Source organism: Cupressus sempervirens, chromosome 4 (assembly GCF_028749045.1).
Source record: "Cupressus sempervirens isolate cs-2001-9-10 chromosome 4, ASM2874904v1, whole genome shotgun sequence".
In the NCBI taxonomy this organism is placed as follows: Eukaryota; Viridiplantae; Streptophyta; class Pinopsida; order Cupressales; family Cupressaceae; genus Cupressus; species Cupressus sempervirens.
The window spans coordinates 616,170,246-616,192,971 of NC_143121.1; positions in this window are offsets into that span (position 1 = coordinate 616,170,246).

Here is a 22,726-nt window from a genome sequence, read left to right on the forward strand (position 1 = left end):
CTTTTTTATTATTCTTGGATAGATTTTCTTTTGGGGAATTAACATCTGTACACACATAGTAATTAGGCCCCATGAATACTATTTGTGGATCTTGAGGGAGTGAGTTCCTAGTGAAACTCCTCTCAAAGACAAATTCCTTGTAGGTGGGGAGGATACTTTGAGAATCTCTTAGATAGATGGATCTTCAACTTGGTGATTGAGGCATCCTTTCTTCGGAGAGGTTGATACATCACTAGGGGTTGATATCATAGATCTTGAGATAATCTTAGTTAGTGTGTCAGATTAATCTGCTTGCTTTGATTGGGCTAAAAGTGAAAAGGTGTCAAAACCTTGGATCTGAAAGCTAAGTCCCCTTGTGGTCCACTATTGTGAGTCGGTCACCTTTAGAGAGGGTTAACCATAGCAAACAATCCTTATACAGGGAAAACTACAGACGGAACTTCAAGCAGTAATAGCCACTTCTACCATGGTTGCAACAATCGCTATATAAATGTCCTCGTGGAAAAAATCTCCATCGGGTATGGTTCATTGTGGGTTGTCAGATCTCCCTAGCAGCTCTTGAAGATTAAGTTCTTAGACTGTCTCATAACCTCGGTGCGCTGGGATTGGAGGTCACCCCTGTGAATCATAAAAGTTACAGAATCAAACCATTACTAAAAACCTTAGAGAGGCCAACTTTTATTTTCTAGGGATGTATGCAATGATTGTGAAACTCTTTGAGAACATACACAATTAGCTCTCCTAGGGATTAGCATAAACTAAGTCACTTGATTGCTCATGCGCAAGGTTGCTTTTGCCCTTGCTCATTGTTTGAAGAGTGCTTGCTTGAACTCCTTGATTGCTGTCTTATGTGCCTATTCAATGATGAAAACCTATTGATGTGCTTACTTGATCTTTTAAAACAAATATGGGTTCCTGAGTTGAGACTTCACGATCAAATAACTTTGTTGTCCTATTATTTTGAGTCTCCCTAGGTTGATCCTATTTGGATTAGGCTACTTAACCCATTGTTAGAAGCTTTTTTTGCACCTTAGGTTATTGTGCTTTGACCTCTTGAATTAGTAGTCATTGATTTCACAAGAGACCTTGTTTGGAGTTGGTAAGATAGAAATTGTCCTTATTGAGAAAGATATACACTTGGATCCTTTGATATTACACTTGGAGAGTTTTAGTAATTTCTTGTCCACACTTTCATAAAAAAAAAAAAAAAAAAAAAAAATCAATTTTAATTATTTATAATTTGGGTAAATCATCCTCCTAGTCCATATGTGCTAGGGTATTCACCCAAAGTTGTGAGCACCTCTGTGGCAGTCTTGATTTATGCCTATTGCAAAATTCTATCTTATCACATTTATTTTGGACAAGTGAGTGCTTTTACTATCCTTGTTTGGTACCAACATTTCTTAGGGTTATCCTATCAATTAGTACTTTTTCTTTCATGCCGGTTACAACAAGATATCAAGTAGATCAAGGAAAGCAACCTCAAGTTGTCTTTAAACAATTACCTTTAGTTCAAACTCATAGAAGACATAAGGGAAAGGAACCTGTGTCTATTCAATCACCTGAGAGTATTCCCAAAGTTTTGTGTGACCTTAGTGGTGATCTTATTGAGTTGAGTACACCCTTAGCATCACCTCATTCAGCTATGGATATGAGTTTTACAAGAGCGCCATACAAGAAGAATCAAAGTAGTGAGTATAATGTTGACCTTTCGAGTGGTGATCCCACTCGTGGAAGTAGACCAACTTTACCTCTTATTGAGGATAGGTATTTGGATGCACATCAAAGGGATGAGAAAGGAAGACATTATGCCTATCAAAAAGAGGAAGCCCAACATGATGATCAAATTGGTGAGCCTTCTAGTGCTCATGTGAATGCAACATTTACTGGTAATCAGTTTAGACAATCAAGACCATGTACACCACTCATGACACCTCTAGGTTATGCAAGTGGAAGAATCAAAGCAATTGATCATGAAAGAAAAGCTCTTCTAGAAGAACAAGCTAAGAAGGAAGAACAATTTCAATGCCTAGAGGAAGAAAGGCAAGTTATTATTGAGATGGAAAGGAAATCCCGTCAAGAGGAACAAGATTTTTTTAAGACTTCACAACTTGACAATCAATTCAACAATGTGCACATTGGTGGTGGAAACAACTCTCCCCCATCAACCCGACCTAAGACTCCACAAAGTGGGAGAACATCTTCACAATCTCCTACTCCTAGAGGAAGGAAAATTTCAAGACATGATTATTATAGGAGACCAACACCTCCTAGAGTTTCAAGAAAACCTTCACAACAAGCTCATCATGGCTCACAATATGGAGGTGTTAGCTCCAACTTTGAATATAATTCTTATGATTTCATGGCTATACCACAAGATCCACATTTTCAACAACGTATGGAAGCTTATATGGACCAAAATAAAGATGCATGCTTTCAACATTTAATCAATAAAGGTGCTAAGGTTCCTTACAACTTTGATATGGATAAGAAGATTCAAAAGCATGATCCTTCCATAAAAGAAGAAATTTATGAATTGAAGAAACAAATGAAGCAAATATCAGCACCCAAGAGTTCTTTTTCACTAGATTCAATTTGCCCTAATCCTTTTGATAAGAGAGTTGACATGAAAGATTTTCCTAGAAAAGTTGAGATTCCCCAATATGACAAATATGATGGAAATGGGGATCCAAATGATCATGTGCGTCAGTTCTATACTATGAGTTTTGAGTTTCATCATGAAGACTCATATCTTATGAGATTATTTCCAAGGAGTCTTAAAGTTCAAGCCATGGAATGGTTTACCAATATAACTCCTCCTGTTAAGACATTCCCTGAGTTAATTCAAAGATTTGTTCAACACTTTTCATACAATCTTTCACGATCTGTCTCACTATTGGACTTATGTCACACAAAGAAAAATCAAGGAGAACCCTTTGTTACTTTCCAGCAAAGATGGAGATGACAGTGCTCTCGTTATTCTAGGACTATTCCTAAGAAATAAAAGATTGAAATCCTCATTAGCAATATGGTTCCTGAGATGAAGTATGAAGTTAAGAAGATAGTTTTTGAGTCCTTTGATACCATGATTGAAGCTGCATTTAGAATTGAGGATGTTTTGAGAGAGCAAGGTATTTTGACCAAAAATGGAAACAACAACAATAATGGTCATAATAACAACAACAACAAAGATAAAGGAAAGAACATCAATTGGAATAAGAACAAAGAAGTGGTCAATGATGGAGTTGTGGATTCCTCAAATCCTAAAGACCAAGCTATTCTCCATTTGGCTAGTGCTAATCAACATAGTAACAAGCCAAGATATCAAGAAAGGCTTAAAGGAGAGAAACGTAACTTCACCCAATTGGGTGAGACATATGAAGAGATATTTACAAAGCTCCTTGCACATGATCTTGTGCACCCTTATGATGCTGCAACATTCTATATACCTGAAGTTAAGCCATGGTGGTGGGATGAGAAGGCTTATTGCAAGCTTCACAATGGCATTGGACACAATATTGAAAAATGTGGGAGATTCAAGCATATTGTTCAAGATCTTATTGAGAATGGAAAACTTAAAATAGATGGACTAAATACCAATGCTGATCACACAACATTCAAAGAGCCTTTGCCCAAATATGAGAAAGGGGAAGCTTCCCAACCTAAGAATGACAGGGCTGCAATCAATTACACTTATTCAAATGCAGAAAATGTTATCAATATGCTTGAGGTTGTAGAAGAAAGTGTCAACATGATGGAAGATAAAGATCCCAATGGTTATAATTTAAATTTGAATTCTCCTACCTTTGGTGAAAAACCTATGTTGGTGTTAAGGGGTACTCACTCTAGAGAGTCATCTCAAGGTCCCCTTGTCATTAGAGGACCCAATTCAAACCAGTCAAGTAAACCTAAGCAAGTGTCTTCTCAAAGTCTCAATGCTATTACACGAAGTCAAGGTCCCCTTGTTATCAAAGGACCTAGTTCAAACAAACCAAGTAAACCAAAACAAGTGCAATCCAAGACTGTTCCTTCAAAACCAATGGTTAATATTGAGTCAAATTATAATCTTGTTGATCAATTGCAAAGAACCCCTACTCAGATTTCAATTTTTGAGCTTTTAGAGTTGTCTCCAAGACATAAACAGGTTCTTGAGGATGCTTTGCGCATGGCGAATGTCCCCAATAATTTAGACGTTGATCAATTCCAAAACATGGTTAATCATATTTCAAGCCTTCATCATCTTTCCTTTTTGGAGGAAGATGATAAATCTTTGAGTCATCCACACAATCTTGCCCTTCATATTGAGGTTATGATACATCGGACCCGTGTTAGCCGTGTGTTGATAGATGGGGGTATTGGGCTTAATATTTGTTCTTTGAGTCTTTTAAAGACATTGGGTTATTCTGAACATGTTATTGATACCAAAAGAAGGATTACTATTAAAGCTTATGATGAGGCAGAGAGAAGTTCAAAGGGGTTGGCTGTCCTTCTTGTTAGGATTGGCCCCGTGGAAAAAGATGTTTTGTTCCAAATAGTTGATGCTGGACCCCTTGCATAAAACTTTTTGCTTAGGAGACCATGGATTCATGATATGCAAGCAGTACCATCTACTTATCATCAGTGTGTCAAGTTTCCTTACAATGGAACAGAGATATGCATTCCTGGGGATAATACTTTGTCTATCAACTCGATTTCAGAAAGTACTCATGTTCCCCTTAATAGACAAGCAGATGATTTTAATGCAGTTTTAACTAATTGCAAGAACAAGTTTAAGTCCATAGACTTTGGCATGGGGGGATATCAACTCAACTCCCTCGCTGCATTACCAGTTTCACCTAGGTCTTATGGTAAACCTTCACAAGAGATGAAACCTTCTTCTTCAGCTATGACATTGTTTGACACATTTGTATAGTCGTCAGTGCCTATTCAAGATGAGAAAGAAGATGTGGCTATTAGAGATTGGATTTATAGAGAAGAGAAGTATTTGCACAATGAAGATTTCACTCCTTCACCTAATGCTTATGGAAGAGGGTATTCTTTTGTCAAGAAAATGGGTTATCCTGGACATGGTCCTCTTAGTAATAGATTGGATGCTAGAGATGAACCTCTTGATCATCAACTTTTTGGATGCAAGTCTAAGAAGTGAGTTGGCCTAGGGTATGTGGATCAAAGCAAGAATGTTGCTTCTATCCTTGATAAGTTAGATAGTGAAGAAGAACAAGAATACATACCTAATCTAGCAAACCAACAAGATATGTGTGAAGATTGGGTCCCTTCTACTAATCTCTTTTGGGGAGATTCAAATAATCTGGTATCTCATGAGATAGTTGCCAATTTAGAACAAGAAAGCGTGACTCTTGATGATATTGAAGCTTCCACATCTAGACATCCCAAGCATTCATGGTGTAAGCATCCTAGTCGAGACTTTGAAACAGATTCTAATGAGTATGAATGGGATTCTTTCTTAGAATCTTCCACAGTTGATATGGATGTTGATGTTGTTCATACATATAGTTCTCAAACTAAGTTAGTCAATGAATCATATGTAGGATTAGAGGATTTGAACTCGCATGTTGCCTTAGTGGATGATTCTTTGCTTGTGAGGATGAATCTTGATTTGGGTAGTTTAGGAAGTTACTTGACAGACCTTGAATCTTCAAACACTAGAGATATCATCCATATTCACAATCTTGAACCTGTCATTGATTTATCCCTTGTTCATCCTGATCTAATTGATTGGTCCCAATGCAACCAAGAACCTGAGATCTTAACATTTCAAAATGACTATGAAATAGCCTATTATTTGAATTCCATTGAACCTGTAGTCTCTTCCACCAGTGAACCCGCTACTAGTATGACAGAGCCAGATATCAAGTACCTTAGTCGCAAAATAAAGATAAAAGAAAAGAAAAAGAAAAAGAGTTCTGATGGTGAAAACCACTATGTGGCAGTGTCAGAACCAAAAAAAGTAAAAAGAAAGGACATATCCAAGGGTGAAAACCTCTCCGAGGCACCTAAAGATGAGGTACTTGATTCTCTTCCTAGTTATTTTGAAGATAGATCTTTAGTACTTATTGAACCAACACAAGCAGTCAATTTGGGTATGGATGAAGCTTTGCAAATGGTACATTTGGCTCAGTCTTTGTCATCACAAGAAAAAGAAGCTTATACTAAATTCTTACAAGAAAAGAAGATTAATTTTGCATGGACTTCTTCAGATATGCCAGGGTTGGACACTAATCTTATTATGCATCACTTATCCATAGCTCTAGGTGTTAAACCAGTTAAGCAAAAACTGAGAAAAATGCATCCTCACATAGTTCTCTTAGTCAAGGTAGAATTAGAGAAACTTCTTGCTGCAAAATTCATAAGAGCTATTGCCTATGCTAAATGGATATCAAACATTGTACCAATTTCAAAACATGACAAAACCATTCGAGTTTGTGAAAATTTTAGAGATGTTAATAAAGTATGCCCAAAGGATGATTTTCCACTTCCTAATATAGACATGATAGTGGATATGACCACGGGTTATGAGATTTATTCCTTAATGGATGGTTTTTCTGGATATAATCAGATTAAGATAGCTCCTGAAGACCAAGAAAAAACTACATTTACATGTGCATGGGGTACCTATTGTTGGAATGTTATGCCTTTTGGATTAAAAAATGCAGGAGCTACCTATCAACGAGCTATGACAACTATTTTTCATGATATGATGCATAAAAACATGGAAGATTATGTGGATGACACCTTGGTCAAGTCTAAGAAAAGAGACACACAATTAGATGATTTAGAAGTCATTCTAGATCGTATGGAACAATTTCAACTAAGGTTAAATCCTAAAAAGTGTGCATTTGGAGTTACCTCTGGAAAATTACTAGGATTCATTATTTCAGCAAAAGGGATAGAGGTGGATCCAGAAAAGGTTCAAGCAATTGTGGATATGTCACCTCCTAAAAACATCAGTCAAATGAGGAGTCTTCAAGGACGTCTTCAATCTATACGGAGGTTTATTTCACAATTGGCAGATAGAGCTCAACCTTTCAACAAGAACTTACATAAAGGAGTCAAATGTGTATGGAATGATGAATGTCAATAGAGCATGGACCAGATCAAGAAATACTTGGCAAATCCTCCTATTTTAATGCCTCCTATCCCAGGAAAACCACTTATCCTATATGTTTCAGCAACAGAATCTGCCTTGGGGGCATTATTAGCTCAACTTGATGAACATGGGAAAGAAAGAGCAATATACTATATTAGTGGTACTCTTGTTTCATATGAGGTTAATTACACTAGTATTGAGAAAGCTTGCCTTGCAGTTGTGTTTGCTTCCCAAAAGTTGTGACATTATATGCTTGCGCACACTATACACCTCATAGAAAAAATAGATCCACTCAAGTACTTACTATGTAAGGCTGCCCTCATAGGTAGACTTGCTAAATGGATGATGATTCTTTTAGAGTTTGACATAGAGTACATTGAGAGTAATGAAATCAAAGGACAAGTTATAGCAGATCAATTGGCTGATTTTCCACTATAAGATGATGCACCTATTCAAGTTGATTTCCTAGATGAGCACCTCATGTATCTGACTGAAAGAACATGGAAGATGTTCTTTGATGGGTCTTTTATGCAAAATGGTTCAGGAGCTGGTGTGTTGTTTGTATCTCCTCATGGGTACACAATTCCTAAATCTTACAAGTTATTATTCCCATGTACAAATAATATTGTTGAATATGAAGTTTTAACAAATGGACTTAAGATGGCCATAGAATGGAGAATTATGGAGTTACACATCTATGGAGATTCATAGCTAATAATCAACCAAGTCAATGATGATTGTCTAACAAAAAATGATAAATTGGTCCCTTACAAGAAAATGGTTGATTCCTTGAGACTCTACTTCACATTTGTCTTGTTTCAGAAAATTCCTCGAATAGAAAATAAGGCAGTTGATGCTATGGCTACACTTGCTTCACTTCTTCAATTAGAGCAACATGAATCAAGATTTGAATTCTTGGTGGAAGAGCTACATCACCCTATCTATGATTCCCAAGAAAGTCATGTTATTTGTACCCTTGTTGGTCATGAGTCATCTCGTTATGGTGCCATTTAATCATACATTCATGATGGGATTATACCTAAAACCTTTAACTGATCTGAATGCAAAAACCTTATTAAAAATGCCTCTCATCAGTCCCTTATCTCTGGTGATTTGTATAGGAAGGGTCTAGATGGAACACTTCTTAGATGCTTAGAAAAGGATGAATCTGATCAAGTGTTAGTTGACATCCATGAGGGTATCTGTGGGGGACATTCTAATGGTCTTGCCATGGCTCGAAGATTGCTTAGGGTGGGATACTATTGGCCCACAATGCAGATTGATGCAGTAGCTTTTGCAAAGTCATGTGAAAAATGTCAAAAACATGGTAACTTGATACATACTCCAAGTAGGGAGCTCATTCCTTCTATATCTCATTGGCCATTTCAACGGTGGGCCTTTGATCTTGTTGGGAAAATTCATCCCAACTTGTCATCTGGACACAAGTTTATTATTACTACCACTGATTATTTCACTAAATGGGTAGAAGCTGTCCCACTTTCTGTTGCCTCGGGAAAGACAATTTTTCTATTTATTTTGAATCATATTATTTGTAGATATGGAGTGCCTTCTGAGATTATCACTGACAATGGAGGTCAGTTTAAAAATAAGGACCTTAAGAAACTCTGTAAGAAGTTTAAGATAAAACAACATTGGTCCTCTATTTATTTCCCACAAGGGAATGGTCAAGCAGAAGCATCAAACAAAACCATTCTTAAAATCTTGCACAGAACAGTTCATAAGAATGGTAGAGATTGGCATTTACAAATCAATCCAGCTTTGTGGTCCTATAGAACGAGTATTCGCACTCCTACTGGGGCTACTCCTTTTGCTCTTACATATGGTGCTGAAGCAGTGTTACCTTTAGAGGTTGAAATTCCTTCACTTAGAGTTTCTCTCAAAGGTCTAGTTACAGATGAAGACTACTGTGCCATGAGACTTCAAGAGTTAGAACTTTTAGATGAGAAATGCCAAGCATCATTTGACCATATGAGAGTCTATCAAAAGTGCATGTCAAAAGCATTCAACAAAAAGGTTCACCCTAGAGAGTTTCAAGTGGGAGATCTTGTCCTACGTGTGAATCATAAGAATCAATAGAATAGAGATCAAAAGGGTAAGTTTGAACCTAATTGGCTTGACCTTACATTATCACAGCAACTTTTGGTTCAGGTGCCTATTTACTATCTACAGCAGAGGGAGAGCAGCTCCCTGATCCTATCAATGTCTTGCACTTGAAGAAGTTCTATCCATAATGCCCATTTTGTCTAGGGGCATCTTTGTACATATTTATTGATGTATCTTCAAAAAATTATATATTTCAAAAATATATCCATAATATATTTTTGAAATATATAATTTTTTTCCCACTTCTTTCCTTCTAAATCACCTTTGGGGCATAATATTTCATGCTTGATGATCTACCTTGGTTCTATAATTCTTATATCTTTCATCTTACATCAAGAACCTTATCTTTTGTTTGATTTGATCAAATTTATCAATTTGTTGTTTCTCCTCTATCTCATTTTGATTTCGATCACAAGGGGGCAGTAATTATCAATTTCAATCCTTGATTCAATTTTATCCTCGCCTTTTTCAAGTTATAATTTATTTGTATTCTTTGTCCTGATGTGTTCCCAAGTCGACCACACATCTGGGTTGTTTTGTGATCCCAATTTGACCTCACACTTCAATTTCTTTCTTTGACTACATGTGTTCCCAAATCGATCACACATTAGTCAAAGAGGGGAAAATGTATGCACCCAAAAATGTTCGTCTAGACTATGGGCCCCCATTATTCAATTTATCAATTTATCAAATTTTTTGAATCAATGGTTTGTAATATTTTATTAAATCAATTCAAATCAATTTCCTTGATCAAATTTGATTTATTTCATTTTTAAGATTGATCATTTTATTCCAAGTCTTATTTAATTAAAAGAAAATCTTCTCTTTTAATTAAATAAAATAAAATCCCCATTTAATTAAAAGAAAACCTCTCTTTTAATTAAACAATTCATCCACATTTAATTAATTAAGAGAAAAACCTCTCTTTTAATTTAATTAAATATCTTCTATTTAATTAAAAAGAACTTGCACCCTTTTAATTAAATAAAAATCCCAGTTAAATATCTTTTTTGATGAAAAAAAAGAAATAAAATAAATTCTTTTTATTTAATTTCTCTACACTTAAAAATGTGATCTAAGTGGGATTTATCTTTCCACTTTCTCCTCAACCACTCCTCTTTTCTAATTGGTGGAATCTTGTCTCACATGGATCACCACTTTCTTCTCAACCACTCCTCTTTTCTCATTGGTGGAATTTTGTCTCACATGGATCAAGCTCTATTATCCCATATTGGTTTTGAGAAGCCTCTCACCTCCATAATTTCCTTTATAAGGGAGAGCCCTCTCCTCATGTTAGACACCCATGATTATGCTATCGTTATGCTGCAGGTTTGAAGACCAATTTTTGAAGGAGTTTGAATACAAAAGCTTTTTGTGGAGAACTTCTATTTTCTTGTCTTTTTCTCTCTTGCACCCATCATGGGATTTTAGGTTAGATCTTGCATTTATAAATTAGATTTTTCTTTCATAGATTAGATCTTATTTTCATAGCTTAGATTTTGCATTGATAGATTAAATCTTGCTTTCATGCATATTTGAAGATCATGGAGACTAGCATTCTTGCTTTTCCTCTTTGAATCTCTCATCTCATGGTGTACTTGCATGGGCACAAAAATAGGTCAAACTGAGGGCCTCCATTGCAAACCCTTGCACTCTATGAGTAGAGAGCTATGGATCAATTTGTGAGGGCTCATTCTTGAGTTTTCTTACATGTAATGATTCATAGAAGTGTGACAACATTTTAGCACACATCTTTTGGTGGGTGCTTCTTGCTTCTAAGAAATACAAATGTGCAAGAACCGTAGATCTGAATTGAATCGACAACCTGAGTCCATCCCATGTGTTAGGCTTGCACACTCCCGCACTTCTTATCTTGTGAGCATGTTGATATAGTGGGCCAAAGCCCTCCGTAGATCTTAAAGAAGATCAATGGTTGATGAAAAAACTTTAATTGTGATACGTGTCCACAATCCTTTTACTTGCATTATAAAAACATATGGAGACAAAGTAATGCGGACAAACACTAGCCCTTGATGCTTGCTTAGATCAATGGTGATTCAGAATTTCAATATTAGGCAGCCCATCACAATGATCCTGACCAATGAGAAAACACCTTTTATTGCACATGCTCTAACAAACCTGACAGTGGCATTCAAAACTTTGGCACTCATGACATATTTACTTCCTTGCTTGGTCCCACTGTACCACGTGTCACAAAGTGGCACACCCACAATATTTATCTTCCTCTCATCTTGAAAATGTGAGTATGCCTCATTCGTCGATCTCTTATAGATCGACAATGTTCATAATTTGTCCTCTTCACTTGTACGAACACCTCCTTGTGTCTTCATAAGGGACAGATGTCACTTATGTGCTTGCTCACATTTTGTAACTTCCTCGCATTTTGAAAATGTGGGCCAGCCCCCTTTGTCGATCTGAACAAGATCTACGATCGCCGAGACTTGCATTGTAAGTTTGAAAAGTAACTTTTTGGATTTAAAAATGTGTAAACCCTGATTACCTTAAACTTAAAACAGATTTAATCAAAATATTATTTCAAGTTTTCCTAAGGTTTAAAAAGGCATGCCCTGAGCAAGAAAATGAGAAGGGGCTAAAGGATTTCAAAGGACGTGGTGGGTTTGTATAAAGTAATAGGTTCTTGACTGAATTTTGCATATTAATTGGGGTAGAAAGAAAATTTAGGATTTGTTCAAAATAAGACTTTGTCATATAACTCAGAATGAAAAATTATCATCATGGAAGGCTTAGGAAAACTGAATGAAAAGTGTCAGAAACATTGAACACCTTAAGGATCTCAAATGGACAGCTGGGTACACATTCAATTATGGACATTCATAGGGCTTGACTCTCTCAAAATTTCAAATGGATGCTCAAAATGGGAATGCAATTTTGAGCACCAACACAATGTAAACAAATCTCTTATAGTCTTCAGGTTCCCTTTTGCTTTCTTCTTCTTTTCTTTCTACAAACTCATCAACTTTCACATGTGCACTTTCTATGACTTTGTGAGTAGATAAGTTCAAACATCTATATACTTTACTTTTGCAAGAGTATCCCAAAAATATTCCTTCATGACCTTTTACATCAAATTTACCTTTTCTAGATTCTTTCAAAATGTAACATTTGCTTCCAGATACTTTTAAGTAACTTACATTGGGTTTGTAGCCATACCATAACTCATAGGAGGTTTTGAATGAGTCCTTTTTCAGCTATACTCAGTTCAAGGTATGAACTGCAGTGCTGATAGCTTCCTTCTAGTATTTGATAGCAATGTTTTTCTCAATCATTAAGGTTCTTGCATAGTCCATGATAGATATGTTCCTTCTTTCTGCTATTCCATTTTGTTTAGGAGTTCTAGGTGCTAAAACTTGTCTTTTGATTCCCCTTTCAATGAAAAAGTTATTGAACTCATGTGAAATGAACTCACCACCTCAACCAGACCTTAAGCATTTCAGTCTTTTGCTTATTTCCTTTTCTACTCTAGCCAAATACCACTTGAACTTTTCAAATGCTTCTGATTTCTCTCTTCAGTACATGATAGTCATCACTCTTGAATAGTCATCAACAAAAAGAATGCAATTTTTTTCACCAGTATAGCTTTCAACACCAATAGGTCCACATAAATCAGTATGCACAATTTCTAGAACTTCTTCAGTTTGATAGTTCTTGCTTTTAAAACTAGTCTTTCCCATTTTACCAATTTGACAATTCTTGCATTGACCAACCTCAGGTTTCTTTATGTTAGGAATGCCTCTTACTTTCCTAAATTTACTGATTTTTATCAAGTTGTCAAAGCTTACATGACATAACCTCCTATGCCATAACTAACTCTCTTCAATTTGAGAAATAAAACATGAACATTCACCAAGTTCAAGATAAAATAGGTTAACTTTTTTTTGAGTGCCTGATCTAATCAGCTTACCTTTGTCATTCATCAGTCTTTCTTTTTCTTGCATAAATTCCACTTTGAATCCACTATTGAGTAGTTGTGCCACACTAAATAGATTTTTCTTTAGTCCTTTTACCCAATATGCATTATCACATACAAGTTCCTTGGTTAGAGAGATTCTTTTCTTTTTATACAACAAGGTTCATTGTTACCAAATCTTACACTGCCACCATCATAGTCTTCAAAGTGTTCAAACTTAGCTTTATCACCAGTCATGTGATGAGAACAACCACTATCTATAATCCATATATCATTTCTGCTTATATGAGAAATAAGTGCCATTTCTTCATCATTATTAGATTCATCTTTTATAGCAATGTAAAAAATTTCATCATCTTCTTCTTCATCAGAATCATTAGAATCTTTAGCCATGAAACATGTTTTCTTACCTTTATTCTTGAATGATGTGAAGTCTTTCTTGCTATTGTACTTGTGACCTTTCTTCTCATCCTTGTTCTACTTATTTGGGCACCTCGCATAAATATGTCCAATTTCTTCACAAGAAAAATAGATTAGAGGAACCTTACCTTTCTATTTCCCTTTGCCTCTTGAATATATTCTTGCTAGCAGAGCCTTAACCACCTCAAGATCATTGTCTAAACTTTGTTCTGATTCTTCATCACTATCTGATTACAGATCTTTTGTCTTCTTCCCTTTTTCTTTGAGTGAAAGCTTGGCTTCAAATGTTGATTCAATGTTCTTGGTAGCTGGAACATAATTATCATAGTTCTCTATCTCAAATGCAGTCAACCTTGCAACTATGGCCTCTAAATTTATCTTGTGATTTTCTTCACATCTTCTTTCTTGAAGTGCAGAGACTCTGACTACATAGATAGGAAGTAGATCCTAAGAACTTTACTTATAACTATCTCCTCATTGATATCTCCTCCAGATGCTTTGATAACACTTCTAGATGCTTTGATAGCACTAACACATGCTTTGACTCTTTCAACATACTTTGCAATTTTTTCATCTTCTCTCATCCTCATTTGATCAACTTGTCCTCTCAAACTTTCTGCATTGGCTCTTCTTACATTATCATCTCCTCCGTAGATCTCTTTCAACTTGTTCCACATTTCAAAGGTAGTTTTGCAATCTTTGATGTCATCAAATTCTTCATAACTCAGAGTAGATGCTATATCTATCATCATGTTGTTGTGAGTGTTCTTTTTAGCAATGTCATTGACAGATAGTGTACTAGTAGGTTCTTCATATTTTTCATCAAGATACTTTAGTCCTGAATCACCAATAGAAGCTAGATGAAGTATCATCAATTGATGCAGGAGCATCTTGGGTCGTCTTGTTATCCTACTCATTTTTTTGTTCTTTTTGCAGTTAGTGCCAAGCTCTTGTCACACTCTTCAGGTGCCAAGCTCCTGTCACACCCTTCAAGTGTCGAGTTCCTGTCGCACTCTTCAAGTCTGAGCTCCTGTCTCACCCTTCAGGTGCCAAGTTCCTGTCACACTTTTCAAGTGCCAGGCTCCTGTCGTACCCTTTAGGTGTTGAGTTCCTATCGCACTCTTCAAGTGCTAAGCTCCTATCACACCCTTTAGGTGTCAAGCTCCTATCGCACTCTTCAGGTGCCAAGCTCCTATCACACTCTTCAGGTGCCAGGCTCCTATCACACTCTTCAGGTGCTGAGTTCCTATTGTACTCTTTAGGTGCCAAGTTCTTGTCGCACTCTTTAGGTGTCGAGTTCCTATTGCACTCTTCTAGTGCTGAGTTACTATAGCACTCTTCAGGTGCCGAGTTACTATAGCATTCCTTAAGGTGCTAAGTTACCCAATGTATGCTGAGTGCCAGTATTTGGATGTGATTTTTGTGAGCCAACTTGCGGAAATTATTTCATTTGCGAAATTTTATTTAAGATCTTTTCTTGGGATGAGTCCAAACCATTGTTGGGTCGGCCCTCCTCTTATGTAATATTGTAGAATGTTCTGTAGGCCATTTTGGCAAGTATAAATAGAGGGTTTAGGCTTAGAAGCCAAGTAAGTTTTTAGAAGAAGGAAATTTTTGAGAGAGTAGAACTAAAAGTGCAAATTCGCTATTGAATCTTTGAATGTGAATGTATTGTAATTGACCATAACCCAAAAGGCCTCACAGCTAGGCATGTATGAAGATATTTTGATGAATCAATAGAAGTATTTTTCTCTTCTCCTCCTTTGGTTGCTGTCCACTTGTGTTGCTTCCATTGTGTTTACTCTTGTAGGGTGGTTTGGATAGCCCGATGAGCCTTTGGCCCTAGTTATTCATCTTTTTTCATACATTAGTTGGTATCAAAGCTTGAGGTTCATCCTTGTCAATATTGGATCATGTAGAACCCTGATTTGGATTTGGTTGTAGGGTGGCAAATCTATGGATTTGACCTATAACTTGCAGAGGGTTACAATCTTGCAGGAAACTGATTTGAAAAGATGGTTCATGGTAGAGGAAATAATGTTGACAATGCTATATTGGATCAATTGAAACAAATTGCAGCCAGATTAGATGCTATGGAGACAACCCAAAGGAGAGGAACACATCTTGATGATGTAAGTGATGATGAAGTAGTAGCACCAAACCATAATCTAGAACCTGAAGAAGACCAAGATAAAGCAAGATTGTTGAGAGTATTGTCTATAGCGAATTCAAAGCCTGCTATAGAAGTTGTTCCTTATGATGGAAAATTGGACACCAATGCTATGTTGGATTGGATCTCTAATATGGAGAAGTTCTTTGAGTATGAAAACACTCCTAATAATAGAAAGGTGAAGATTTCAGTCACTAGGTTGAAAGGTCATGCATCATTATGGTGGAAACACTTGCAAACTAATAGACAAAGGAGAGGAAAGGAGAAGATCAGAACTTGGCCAAAGATGGTGAACAAGGTAAAGAAAAAATTCCTTCCTGCTGATTACCAAGTTAGCTTGTTGAGAAAGATGCAAAATTTGAAACAAAAAGACATGACTATGAAAGAGTATACTCAGGAATTCTATAGACTGGACATCAAATCTTGACATGTGGATGATGATGTTGAGAAAATTTCAAGGTACATTAATGGATTGAGATCTAGAACAAAAGATGAAATAAGTTTTGTGAAGCTGGAAAGTTTAGAAGAAGCATATCAATATGCCTTGAAAGTTGAGGAGATCTTGACAAAGAAGAATGAATAAAGATAGAGAGGTAGAGGTGGTAGATTCCAGAGAGGCAGAGGTAGATCTTATGGAGAAAGTGGTAGATCTAAAAGTTCTATGTAGGATAAAGGCAGATCTAAATGGAAGAATGATGACAAAGGCAAGACTAAATGAAAAAGTGGTAATTCTTACCGAGGAGGCACTACTTCTTACTGAGGAAGAGGTAATTCTTATTCTAGAGGTGGATTTCATGATAATTGTTTTAGATGTGGTAAAGAGGGACATAGATCCTTTGAATGTAGATCTTCTGAAGGTGGATAGAATAATAGAAATGTTGTGATTCAAGAAGATAATGAGGCTTCACCAAGTGGTCAAAAGAACCTTATGCAATAAGGGAAGTGATGAGGAACCTGTTTTAAGGAGAAGTATTTTTAAGACAAGATGTAAGATGGCTGGAAAATGCTATAAAGTGATCATTGATAGTGGAAGTTCTACAAATCTGGCATCAGAAGAGCTAGTTACAAATTTGCAGTTGTAGAGGTTGAAACATCCCAAACCTTATCATGTTTCATGGATAAAAAATGAGCATAAGATATTGGTAAGTGAGAAATGCCTTGTGAAGTTCAAAATTGGACATTACTTTGATGAAGTTTTGTGTGATATTATGCCCATGGATTGTTGTCATATTTTGTTGGGTAGACCTTGGCAATATGATAGATATGTTGCAATTGATGGAAGATTGAATCAATATAATATTTGGGTAAGTGGGAAGAAAAAAACATTGTTGCCTTTGATTGAAGTTCCAGATGAGGTTAATTGTACTGCTGTAAAAATTTGCATGGTTAATGGGAAACAATTTGAAAAAGAAGTGAAAAAGAATCAAGTTTGTTTAGCTATAATTCCAAGAAAATTGAGTTTTGTCAATGGAGACCGAGTGCTAGAAAACAATGTTAACTGAGTGCCATTCAATGGTGATCGAGTGACAGATGGTAGTATTGACCAAGTGCCAGGAGAAATTGCAGAGTTGTTGAATGAGTATAAAGGAATTATTGCTGAAGATATTCCCAATGGTTTAACTCCAGTAGAAGTATAAGTCATTGTATGGACCTGATCCCCGAGGTTAGTTTGCCAAACAAAGCACCATATAGATTAACACCTACAGAGAATGAAGAACTTAACAGACAAGTGCATGAATTGTTACAAAAAGGTTTGATTAGAGAAAGCTTGAGTCCATGTGCTGTACCTATTGTATTAGCACCTAAAAAGAATGGAGAATGGAGAATGTGTACTAATTCTAGAGCCATTAACAAGATAACAGTGAAATATAGGTTTCCTATGCCAAGAATGGATGACATAATAGATTGTTTGAGTGGAGCAAAGTATTTTACCAAGATTGATTTGAAGAGTGGCTATCATCATATCAAAATTAGAGAAGGTGATGAATGGAAGACTACTTTCAAGACAAAAGATGGTTTGTATGAATGGTTGGTTATGCCTTTTAGTTTGACTAATGCACCTAGTACATTCATGAGGTTGATGAATGAAGTTCTAAAAAGATTCTTAGGTAAGTTTGTGATTTTTTATTTGGATGATATTATGATAATCAGCAAGACTAAGGAAGAACATCTTGAGCACATTAGGCAAGTATTGCAGAGGTTGAAAGAGGAAAAGTTATTGATTAATCTGAAAAAGTGTTCTTTTATGCAAGAAGAGATTGTGTATTTGGGGTTTGTGATTTCAGCTGAAGGTTTGAAGATGGATCCTAAAAAGGTTAAAGCAATTTTGGAATGGCCTACACCTAAGAATGTGAGTGAGGTAAGATCATTTTATGGTTTGGCTAATTTTTACAGGAAGTTTATAAAGAATTTCAGTGTTGTTTGTAATGCTATGACTGAAACAATGAGGGGAGACAAAAAGGAATTCAAGTGGATGCATGGAGCTGATAAGAGTTTTGAGACTTTGAAATAAAAGGTTGCTGAATTACCTGTATTGGCTTTACCTAATTTCAACAAAGTATTTCAAGTTGAATGTGATGTAAGTGATAATGCAATAGGAGCTATATTAAGCCAAGAAGGTAAGCCTGTTGCTTTCTTTAGTGAAAAGTTGAATGATGCTAAAAGGAAATATTCTATGTATGATCAAGAATTATATGCCATTGTTCAAGCATTGAAGAAATGGAGACATTATTTGATGCCTAAGGAGTTTGTGTTGTATACTGATCATAAAGCTTTACAATACTTGGGAAGTCAACATAAATTGAATCAAAGACATATGAAGTGGGTTGAGTATTTGCAAAGTTTTACATTTGTGATCAAGCATAAGAGTGGAGTTACTAACACAGTTGCTGATGCATTGAGTAGAAGACATTCTTTGTTGACTGAAATGAAGGTTGAAGTTCTTGGTTTTGATGAGATAAAAGAATTATATGATTCTGATCCTGATTTTTCTGAGGCATGGAGAGAGTGCAAAGCACCAAATCTGACAGATCACATAAGTAGGTATGATGAGTATTTCATTCAAGAAGGTATTTTGTTCAAAGGTATTCAGTTGTGTATTCTTAGAAGTCCTATGAGGTTGAATTTGATTAAGGAAAAGCATAGTGGGGGATTAGCTGGACATTTTGGAATTGATAAGACATTGAGTTTGTTGAAGGGGAAGTATTATTGGCCACAAATGTATAAGGATGTTCAGAAATTTGTAAAGAGCTATGGAGTTTGTCAAGTTGCAAAGGGAGTGAGTCAAAATACTGGTTTGTATACACCTATTACTGTTCCTGAGAAACCATGGACTGATATCAATATGGATTTTGTTCTTGGATTGCCTAAAATAGTGAAAGGGTATGATTCCATATTTGTTGTAGTGTATATATTTTCTAAGATGGCTCATTTCATACCATGTAAGAAGACATCAGATGCAGAGCATGTTGGTGAAATTTTCTTTAAAGAGATTGTGAGATTGCATGGATTACCAAGAAGCATTATTTTAGATATAGATAGTAAGTTTGTTGGGTTTTTTGGAAGACTTTGTGGAAGAAGGTGGGTACTGAGTTGAAGTTTAGTTCTACATTCCATCCACAAACAGATGGATAGAAAAAGGTTGTGAATAGAAGCTTGGGTAATTTGCTAAGATGTTTAGTTGGGAATAAGCCAAGCAATTGGGAGATGGTATTGGCACAAGCTAAATTTGCATATAATAATTATGTGAATAGGAGTACAGGGAAGACACCTTTTGAGATTGTTACTAGAATGCATCCTAGAGGTATATTATATTTGAGAGGTGTTTTTGATGAAGAAAAGAAAAGCACTACAGGAGAAGAATTTGCTGACTTTATGGAGTCCTTGCATAAAGAAGTGAAGTTGAGGTTGGAACAAAGTAATCAGAAGTATAAGAAGAATGCTGATCAGTCTAGAAGACACCATGATTTTTAGGTTGATGATGAGGTGATGGTTCGTCTAAAGAAAGGAAGATTCCCAGTTGGAACATATAGCAAGCTGAAGATGAAGAAATTTTGACCTTGTAAGATTGTGAAGAAGTTTGATAGTGGTAATGCTTATGAAGTTGAGTTACCTAATGACATGGATATATCTCCTATATTTAACATTTTTTATTTGTATAAGTATCATGAGTCATAGGATGAAGTTGTTATACCAGATGATTATCCTAAGAAACAGATTGAGAAAGTTGAACAAATATTGGATCAGAGAGTTTGCAAGAGTACAAGAGGAAAAGATTACTATGAATATTTGGTGAAGTGGAAGAACAGACCTATTGAAGATGCTTCATGGATCTCTCAATTTGACTTGGATTCAGCTCAGGTTGGGACATCTCAATGATTTAGGAGAATCATTTCTTCCAACCTCGATTGTCTAATGTAGGAGCATCCTAGGTTGCCTTGTTATCTTGCTCATTTTTTTGTTCTTTTTGCAGTTAGTGTCAAGCTCCTATCACACTCTTCAGGTGTCGAGCTCCTATTGCACCCTTTTGATGTCGAGTTTCTATCAAACTCTTCAAGTGCTGAGCTCCTGTCTCACCCTTCAGGTGCCGAGTTCCTGTTACACTCTTCAAGTGTTGAGATCTTGTCGCACCCTTCAAGTGTCAAGTTTTTGTCATACTCTTCAAGTGTTGAGCTCCTGTTGCACTCTTCAGGTGTTGAGCTCCTATCGCACCCTTCAGGTGTTGAGTTCCTGTTGCACTCTTCAAGTGTTGAGCTCCTGTCACATTCTTCAAGTGCCGAGTTCCTATTGCACTCTTCAGGTTCTGAGTTCCTATCATACTCTTTAGGTGCCAAGTTCTTGTCACACTCTTCAGGTGCCAAGTTACTGTAGCACTCTTCAGGTGCCAAGTTACTGTAGCATTTCTTTAGGTGCTGAGTTACCTAGTGTATTCTGAGTGCCAGTATTTGGACATGATTTCTACAAGCCAACTTGCGAGAATTATTTCATTTGCGACATTTATTTAAGATCTTTTCTTAGGATGAGTCCAGACTGTTGTTGGGTCGACCCTCCTCTTATGTAATGTTCTAGAATGTTTTGTAGGCCATTTTGGAAAGTATAAATAGAGGGTTTAGGCTTAGAAGCTAAGTAAGTTTTTAGTGGAGAAGAAGTTTTTAGAAGAAGGAAAGTTTTGAGAGAGTAGAACTGAAAGTGCAAATTTGTTGTTGAATCTTTGAATGTGAATGTATTGTAATTGGCTGTAACCCAGAAGGCCTCATAGCTGGGCATTTATGAAGATATTTTGATGAATCAATAGAAGTATTTTCCTCTTCTCCTCCTTTGGTTGTTGTCCACTTGTGTTGCTTCCATTGTGTTTACTCTTATAGGGTGGTTTGGATAGCTGGGTGAGCCTTTGGCCCTAGTTATTCATGTTTTTTCTCGCATCATCAATCCTAGCCTTGCTAAGAAGTTATCCCTATTAAGTCTTGCAATTTCCCTCTTGTAAGACATCCTAATCTTTGTCTTAGATCCTTGAAATCTTTTTTTGTAAGCACCAAATGCTCTAATACCAATTGTTGGGATTAAAGATAGAGTAACTGAGAGGGGGGGTGAATTAGTTACTAACAAAAACTTTAATCATAGATCCCTTATATGTCTTAAAGATCTAGTTACTACTGATACTCAATAAACATAAGAAAAATGTTGTAACTCAGTAAATTAAACTGTTACTTATCTTCAAGCAATCATGCATGCAATTGAAAAGAAAATAAACACAAGAAACACCAGATTTAATGTGGAAACCCAATATGAAAAAAACCACCAAGTAACTAGTTACCAATTTTCACTCTTCTAAAGTGAGGCCTATTAGGAGCCAACCCTATTAAAGGTTATAATACACACTATTAGTTCTAACCCTTTTAGAGGATTTTGATCAGCCTATTAGGAGTGGCCTTGCTAGAGGTCTTTAGAACAATTCAACTAAACTATCAGCTTGTTAGAGGATTTACAAAATGGTTGTTAAACCAACTCTGTTAGGATATTTGAAATCACTGCTACAATTGTTAGAAAGCAACAATGAATTGACCTGAACAAGATGCAACTAAATTTGCTGATTACAAGTCTATATTCTACATCATTAGATCCTCCTTGATCAAATATGGCTTTGCTGCTCCTCAATGATCTTTGATCATCCTTCAAATTTGCTTCCATAATAATTAGTCCTCATATCACATCAATTACACTACCACACTTAGAATTTGCAACTTGACCTCTTATTTATACCATTCTAATTATCAGGTTGGCTCATTCTCATCTTACATTTACCAATAAACCATACATCAGTCAGCTACAAATATTACTTTAAACAAATAGACGTTATTTCAAAAATCAATGAAATCCTTCATTGGCCAACCTTGCTTGATAAATACTAGTTCCAAAAATTCTCAAAATTCTTTGGGTACTGAGTTGACTCGGTAAGAACTAAATTTCCTTCTCTGTCTATGAGAGATTACTAAGAACTAATTCTACCATAATTCCCTTTGATGACTGAGTGAGCTCAATAATAACTAAATTTCCTTGATTAACCTTGAAAGCTCGGTAACAACTGTCTACTTGGTAGACACTACAAATTTTCTTTACTAACCTTCTGGGCTCAATTAACACTATCTTTTGAGTTTGGTAGACTCTATCTTTCACCTTGTTGACCATCTAAGCTCAATAGAATCTATCTTTCACCTTGCTGACCATCTGAGCTTGGTAGACTCTGTCTTTCATCTTATTGACCATTTGAGCTTGGTAGACTCTGTCTTATGACTAATATGAAATTTGTGTGACATCAAAGACAACACATAATTGAGCAATTGTATCTAACATTTCCAAGGTAGTTTTAGATGGTCATCAGTGTGACTAAGCCATCCAGAGAAGGTTAAGCTACAAAGGGCTTGTTAATATTTCATTACATGTCGAGCAAGTCAAAGGT